This window comes from Lycium barbarum, chromosome 7 (assembly GCF_019175385.1).
Source record: "Lycium barbarum isolate Lr01 chromosome 7, ASM1917538v2, whole genome shotgun sequence".
In the NCBI taxonomy this organism is placed as follows: Eukaryota; Viridiplantae; Streptophyta; class Magnoliopsida; order Solanales; family Solanaceae; genus Lycium; species Lycium barbarum.
In genome coordinates, this window is record NC_083343.1 from 111,991,013 (window position 1) to 111,998,237 (window position 7,225).

At 35.7% G+C, this 7,225-nt stretch overlaps 1 pseudogene; it reads right to left on the bottom strand.

The window, feature by feature from the left end:
• Positions 1–2,597: 2,597 nt before the first annotated feature.
• On the bottom strand, positions 2,598–7,016 carry LOC132603823 (L10-interacting MYB domain-containing protein-like; annotated as a pseudogene).
• Positions 7,017–7,225: the final 209 nt, after the last annotated feature.

Consider the following 7,225-nt stretch of genomic DNA (forward strand, 5'->3'; position numbering starts at 1 on the left):
TTAACTGAAAATGGAAATGACTCCAATTAGTAAAGAATGAAAGTTTTTCCAACAACCTGATAAGTTGGTATTTTACCAACTTATTTCTTCTTTAATCTTAGATTTTTGCTATGTTTTGATTGAGAAAATAGTGCATTTAATGTCGTTTACTTCCATTTTATAGGTTTATGTGATTTAGAAGTGATCGGAAGAAACCAAGTGAAAATAAAGTCAAAAAGAGGTCAAATTGGACAAAAACTGCACAGTTTTGCAAAACTGTCAAAAGTGGACAGTTTTGCAAAAGCGGGACAGATTTGCAAAAAATGGGCAGAACTGCAAAAACGAAAATCTGGGGCATATTTTGTCATTTTTTGGACTTGGAAAAATTGAGGAGCTACAAAAGAGAGGCTTGGGGCAAAACATTTTCATCTTTGGTCATTTTTCTTACAAGCTTGGAGGCTAGGGTTTCACCTACACCATTGGAGGAGAAGATTGGAGCACTTTAATGAGATAATTCTTAAACCTTTCTTCAATTTCTTGTTCTGTATTGAATATTTAAGTGTGTAGTATTTCATTTCTATACTTGAATCTTGTTTATGAAAATATTCTTGATTAAAGTTTGGTTTGAAACTCTTGTTATGCTTATGTATTGAATGATTTTTATTCCTAATGAAGTGGGTTATTGTTTCTTTAATTAATCTCGTTCTTGAATGTTTCCAAAGGGATTAGCTAACCCTAGGACTCACCCATTTACTTAGATTGAGCTCGGAAGAGGAAATCTAGGTTGGGAAAGATTAGTTAACAAGGATTTGGGTCATTAAACCCATCTAATAACTTGAGCTCGGAAGAGGATAGTTACTTGAGGTTAAATTGATTGTGCCTAATATCACACTCTAAGGCTTGGACAAGCTTAGAGTGAAATTCATTGATTTGGTTGGAAGACTTTCAATGAGATTTTAGAAATCATTATCTATTAACATAAACCCGCTCTTAGTTGTAAAATCATGAAATACATTGGATCGTTACTTGAGTGTAATTTCCTTTGTATCCAAACTTGTGGTCATTGATCATTTTACTCGCTTTCTAGGTTAGTTTACATTTTTGCATTGGTTATAATTTTCTCCAAAAACCAAAATATTATCCATCGTTTGGCTTTAGCTTAGTTGGTGAAAGTTCCTTACTTTCTTAATCGCCTAGCATATTGTTCCCTGTGGAATCGACCACGACTCATAGTTGGGTAAAATATATTGCATACGACCGTGTACACTTTCTCTTTGAGGAGTGGATTTGGACGTTATAAAAAATGGCGCCGTTCCCGGTAACGGAACCAATTTTTGATAACGTCCAAATACACTTCTCAAAGAGAAAGTGTACACGGTCGTATGCAATATATTTACCCAACTATGAGTCGGGGTCGATCCCACAGGGAACAATATGCTAGGCGATTAAGAAAGTGAGGATCTTTCACCAATTACGCTAAAGCCAAATGATGGATAATATTTTGGGTTTTTGAGATAATTATAACTAATGCGGAAATGTAAACTAACCTAGAAAGCGAGTAAAATGATCAATGGCCACAAGCATGGATAATAGGAGATTTCACTCAAGTAACGATCCAACGTATTTTACGATTTTACAACTAAGAGCGGGTTTGTGTTGATAGATAATGATATCTAAAATCTCATTGAAAGTCTTCCAACCAAATCAATGAATTTCACTCTAAGCTTTTCCAAGCCTTAGAGTGTGATATTAGGCACAATCAATTTAACCTCAAGTAACTATCCTCTTCCGAGCTCAAGTTATTAGATGGGTTTAATGACCCAAATCCTTGTTAACTAATCTTTCCCAACCTAGATTTCCTCTTCCGAGCTCAATCTAAGTAAATGGGTGAGTCCTAGGGTTAGCTAATCCCTTTGGAAACATTCAAGAACGAGATTAATTAAATCAACAAAGACCCACTTCATTAGGAATAGAAATCATTCAATACATAAGCATAACAAGAGTTTCAAACCAAACTTTAATCAAGAATATTTTCATAAACAAGATTCAAGTAATGGAATAGAAAGCTACACACTTAGATATACAATACAAAGCAAGGAATTGAAGAAATGAATTAAAGGTTTAAGAAATACTCAACCAAATCTTCAAATCTTCAACCCCAAAGTGTGGTGTAGAAACCTAGTCTCCAGAACTTGTAAAAAATTGCCAAAGATATCTATTACAAACCCTAAAAGAGTATTTATATCATTCCAAAAAACGGGAACAAAATCTGGACCATAATACCCTCTTGCACAACATGCTGCACCATGTGCTATTCGCATGTTCAACATGCTAATCGCATGTTGTGCCAAAATCGTAGCACATGGTGCCAATTTCTCTGTCAGCATGTGCTGCACCATGTGCTACTCGCATGTTGAACATGCTGCACCATGTGCTACTCGCACATGGTGCCACTTTCTCTGTCAGCATATGTTGCACCATGTGCTGCTCGCATGTTCAACATGCTGCACCATGTGCTATTAGCATATGCTACCAGAAATGTTGATTTGTTCTATTTTTGCTCTATTTTGGTCCGTTTTGCTCCGTTATGCTCTCCGGGCATCTTTTCCTACAAAACAACATAAAAACACAAAAAGTAAAAACAAAAGTGCTTAAAGAGTCACAAAAGCTTAAGGAATAAACATCGAATATCCCGTAATTTCACGGCTCATCACAACCCAATTTCAAGATTTTTTAGAAACTCCATTGTTTCAATACACTCATATGTATCATCGGAAAATCACATTGTAAATCTCAAATTACTATTCCATCAAAGAAAAACAACCACAACAATACATAAAGTTCCCACATTCATTAAAGTCAACACAACAACAATAACCATAAGGTCTAAGGATACAACCACAACATCAACACAACATTAACAATACATAAAGTTTACACGTACAACCATAAGATTTAGGGATACAACTGCAATGTCTAAACAAGAAGCAATAAGTAAAGTTTACATGCACAACCATAATGTTCGAAAATTAAACAATAAAAAGATTTAACCATAGCAACGCAATCAACCCATTTTCTCAAGGTGTAACTGATAGTTATACTCCAACCAAGATTTCTGAGCTTCATCAGTTTCCATCTTAAGAAACAGTTGACGTACATCCTTTTTAAGAAACATGTTGCAAACATAGTTGTACTTTCCACTCCCAGCAGGAATATCAGAAAAATTTGCCAACATATTCATACACTTATCGATGACGGGATCATCTACCGAAGGGGATGTAGCAGTGCTTTTACTAGACATAAACTCCACTAGAGAGTGTATATCCTCTCTCATTGATGCCACACCAGATTTTGCCTTATTTTTTTTTGACTTGATTGCTAGTGCCAATATAATCAATTGAACCTCGTCTTTTAAGTGACGGCTTAGGAAACATAATAGAATCCACATTCTGTATATCATCACTTTCATCATTCGCTTCATCACTAGGATTGATAAAGTGTTCTTTGTCATAGCCACCAATATTATTTGTTCCTTCTTCATCAAGATCTACTCCAATGCCAGACATTTGTTCTTGATTCGCTGCACGTGCTCTTTCTCCAGTAGCAACAATATCAGAAAACAACGCATCATAGCGATACCATATAAGTGAAAGATCTATTTTCCTGAACTTATTGTATCGATCATCCTCTTGTAACAAAAAATTCAAAACTACTTTAAACTAACCAAGAAATTTAGCAATGAAAGAAAAAAGAAAGACATATAGAAAAATGTGAGAGATGTACCTTAATTTTTCGCTCCCACCAATAGCTATCTGCCATAATTGTATTTTTCGTGGCATCCCATCCTAAACCCGTCTCCCCTCTCATTAACTTCTTAAAAAGAATCCAATCTTTTTTCATGTTATCCCAATGATTTTTCATTTGTTTTTTATCATAGTTTCTTCCCGTGGCTCTATTGAATTCTTCAACAACATTATTCCATCCATCTCTATTTAAATGAGTGTGTGGTCTACGTCCTTGTCTAATCTCATTTTCACACAAATCTATAAATTTAATGTTGGCATCATCATCCCATTTAGCATTACTTCGTGCTTTACTAGTTTCCGGCATGATTGAATGTAAACAATCTGAAGAAAGGAGAAATAAATGTTCATGAACTCTGCAAAATCATAATGTTGGCAGCCCAATAACTAAACACACAGCCACAATTCCCTAGTCACAGCTTTTTGTACACATACCAAAATAGAGAGATAATAAAAAAGAAGTGGAAGCATAAAAAATATTTGATTATTTGAATGTACCGAGAGTGGAGAAAAAGTGGAAATAAAATTTTAAGTGTTTCTAAATACAACTTCAAGTCGGCCAATATGTGAAAAATTTGGGCAACAAAGAGCAATATTAATAGAATAGACTAAAAGCAGCATCAATTAATTAATTAAATGAAGCCAAAAGCCAAAAGCCAAAAGCCAAAAGAAAAAGTCATATTTAAGTCATATTCCAAGTCGCTTTCAACCTCAAACATCGTATCTCTTCACTCTAAGAGGAATGTAAAACGCCAATAAAGGAACGAGCCAGTAGCAGCAGCACCACCACCACCACCACCAGCCAGCAGCCACCAGCAGCAGCAGTAGCAGCCCGCAACTGCAGCCAGCAGCAGCAGCAACCAGCAGCAGCAGCAGCAGCCCGCAACTGCAGCCAGCAGCAGCAGCAACTAGCAGCCGCAGTAACCAGCAGCCCGCAACTGCAGCCAGCAGCCAGCAGCTGGGGTGACACACTCTTCTTTTCTCACTTTTATTAGGGTTCAAAACAACAGATTCTTGATGTATTTAATAAAGATCTTCCATGTGCATTTAAATATGAACATGGTCTATGTCTGTGGGTTGTGAAAGAGAGTGGTTTTTATTTAGCTGTTAACACTCTAAATCCATCTCCTCAAGATCTGCATAATAAAGGTGGCTGGGAATCAAACAATGTTTAGCTATACTATATTACTATTCTTATCTGAATGAAAAAAAGTTTTAACTACATGGTATATATGCAGTATTTATGATTGCATTTTAATTTGTGTTTTTTCTGTTACATAATTACAATTATGATGGATGAAGATGAATATCTAGGGCCAAACCACTTCTCCTCCAACATTTAGTTGGTTTTGCATAATTATACATCCCTATGCCTAATCAGAGGATTAGCTTACACGTACAATAGTGAAAACCAACCAAAAACATGTTTGTTGAACTCGAAAAAGATGGAAAATATGATACTAAAGAGAAACTACGAGGTATTTTTGTGTCAACTTTTAACGGATGGCAAAGCTAAGTGTCTATGCCAAAAATGCAGATTAAAAAAAAAATCATAAAATCTAGAAAATAGTCTATACACTGCAACTTTCCCTTGAGACAAAGTTCAAACCAACTACTTCCTTAATTCAAATTTTCCATGTCAATTCAAACAAACAAACACAGGATACATTATCTGAAACTGAGAGGAATGCTAGATTCTCATTTAACAAAAGAAACACAAGAGTAATGACAGCAGCATAGAGAATAATCTGTAGTAGAAAATAAAGGTTAATGGACAAAATCAAATATACTCAGTTATATTAACTTGATCAAGGAGTTCATAGTGAGAAAGCTCATATTGTGCTCCACATCATACTCAGCGAAGGAGACATAGTAACAAGCATAGTCATGCAAGATATATGCTTCTTTGCCAATAAAGCACTAAAGATACTGACAGAGCTCGAATACTCTCATGTAAAAAGCTATCAACATTTTGGATCTATCAAAAATGTTTACTTGCTATAGAAGGGGAGCCTTGGCGTAACTGGTAAAGTTGCTGCCATGTGACCAGGAGGTCACGGGTTCGAGCCGTGGAAACAGCCTCTTGCAGAAATGTAAGGTAAGGCTGCGTACAATAGACCCTTGTGGTCCGGCCCTTCCCTGGACCCCGCGCATAGCGGGAGCTTAGTGCACCGGGCTGCCCTTTTTTTAGAACTAATCTATCTACAGTTGAGGATTTTACTCTCTTGAAACCAGGTTCTCATTTTGTTTAGTCTCTCTTTCATAGATCCTTGGCACTCCCTATTGTTGGTGCTTATTCCATTTTGTATATGGAGTAACTCATGCACCTCCTCATTCTTACCAATCAACAAGATCCATGGGAGCAAGGGTTAAAATACTGGAACTGAATTGAGATGCACATTAAGACTAGTACCTAATTGATCTGAATTTGCTAGTGCATTATCAAAGGAAACATAGCAAAAGGAAATGGGAAGTGATAACATACCTCAAACACGAAGCGAACCAGCCCACTCTTGCCCCGACTTATAGGAATCAAATAAATACTACAACCACGAGAGCGAAAGATAAGAGCACATAAATCTGAAGGAGAATCGAATACAACACGAAAAGTAATATATAAGAAAAATAAGGAAGCCTTAAGCATCATTTATTACTCTTATATATTTTGAACTCTTAATAATTAATTTTCTTATAATCAAATAGGTTTCTTCACTTCTATTTTAGGGATTTTCCCTCGTAACATTGAAGATCATTGAGAACAAAAAAAAAAAAAAAAAAAAAAAAAGCTAAAGAAATAAGAACCCGAAATTCGACTGAAATCTGAAGAACTTAATAAGGATATTGATCAATTCTATAGCTTCGAACTGGGTGGGTGGGCAGGGGGCAATAATGCTCTGAATAGTTATTGCTCTGAATATTAACAAATACTTGTCAAAATTAGTTTTACAAAATTAAGCAAGCCTGAGACCAGAACATGTAAAACCGCAGACACCAAATAGAGTAAAAATCTATTACTAATTCCTTTTGATAACTCCATCACTCACAAAAATTTCGACTAAACTTACAAGAGAATAATGGAGAAAAACTTACCCAGATGAAAAGCTGCGGTGAAAGCAAGAGGATTGCGTAGAAGATGACGGAAAGAGGAAAAAAAATCATATTTTTAGGGCTTTCCTGGAGACTGCGTTGTTTGTAGAAGATGATGAAAAGAGGAAGAGATCGTCACTTTTAGGGCTTTAGGTGAGAGGGTTGTGTGGGAATTAGAATAAAATACAAGAGATACAAAAGTAATTTTATTGGTCAACGAAAATGACTTTTAAGCCCTCCAAAAAAAAAGTTAGAAATCCCAACTTTTCATAAATGACTGACTTTAAACACTTTATGACTTATTTTAAGCACTTTAAGTTTGTACCCAAACACTAAAATAAGCTAAAAAAGGCTTA